Here is a 1,121-nt window from a genome sequence, read left to right as displayed (position 1 = left end):
TTCGACGAACCTGAGCATTATCTAAGGTTAGAACGCTGGATATGAGACCTGATACGAGAACATCTTATCAAGCTAAATCTTCTCGATCATAATATCCCTATTCCTAAACCAGTTATTCGACCAGAGATGGCCGAAGGACCGCATAATCGTCCTCTTAAGTACTATGCAATCCCTTCGTAGGATGAACCACATAAAAACATCGTTGCCCCTGCCATCGAGGCCAATAATTTCGAGCTAAAACCTTCATTATTGTCAGTCGTATAACAAAACCAATTTTCAGGTAGTCCTACGGAGGACCCGAACCTACATTTGTCAGTGTTTTTGTAATACACAGACACAGTGAAAGCAAATGGTGTCAGTCCCAAAGCTATAAGACTACGTCTTTTCCCATTCTCATTAAGAGACAAAGCTAGATCTTGGATCCAGTCTCTACCATGCAACTTTGTCACTACGTGGAACGAGTTGAAGAAAGTTTTCTTAGCACGATATTTTCCACCTAGTAAGACGACTGTGCTAAGAGCCTAAATAAACGGGTTTAAACAAAAAGATAATGAATCACTTTTTGAAGCTTGGGAGAGATACAAAGACATGATGAGGCTTTGTCCATATCACGATCTAGAAGAATGGTTGAGCATCCATACCTTTTACAACAGTCTATTGTACAACACAAGATTGACAATAGATGTCGCCGCAGGTGGCGCACTGATGGATAAACCCTACAATAAGGCATATCAACTTATTGAAAGTATGGCCCAGAGTCATTACAAGTGGGGAAGCGAAAGAACCTCCGTAGAGAAACCTCCAACAAAAGGCGGTATGTACGAATTAAGCAGTCTTGACCATGTCAACTCCAAGGTAGACGCTCTTACTCAAAAGATAGACAACTTGACCATAACATCCGCAGCCACCATGGCTGCCGTAGCACCAAACTGCGAGATATGCGGAGATCTAGGGCATGTTGCCCCAGAATGTCAACTCTTGACAGGAACCTCCATAGGCCAGGTGAACTATGCTCAAGGAAACCCTTACTCAAACACCTATAACCCAGGTTGAAAGAACCATTATAACTTTTCGTACAAAAACAATAATGCACTGTATGCACCTAACCAAGCACCTGCTGT

The 1,121-nt window shown here is 42.4% G+C and overlaps 1 non-coding gene across 1 annotated transcript; it reads right to left on the bottom strand.

Annotated features, from left to right (window-relative positions):
- Nucleotides 1-510: 510 nt before the first annotated feature.
- On the bottom strand, nucleotides 511-616 carry LOC127089678 (small nucleolar RNA R71). Its single transcript, XR_007791238.1, has one exon. It is a non-coding gene; the product is annotated as a small nucleolar RNA R71 (small nucleolar RNA).
- Nucleotides 617-1,121: the final 505 nt, after the last annotated feature.

Source organism: Lathyrus oleraceus, chromosome 5 (genome assembly GCF_024323335.1).
Source record: "Lathyrus oleraceus cultivar Zhongwan6 chromosome 5, CAAS_Psat_ZW6_1.0, whole genome shotgun sequence".
Lineage (NCBI taxonomy): Eukaryota > Viridiplantae > Streptophyta > Magnoliopsida > Fabales > Fabaceae > Lathyrus > Lathyrus oleraceus.
This window is presented reverse-complemented; position numbering and strand designations above follow the sequence as displayed.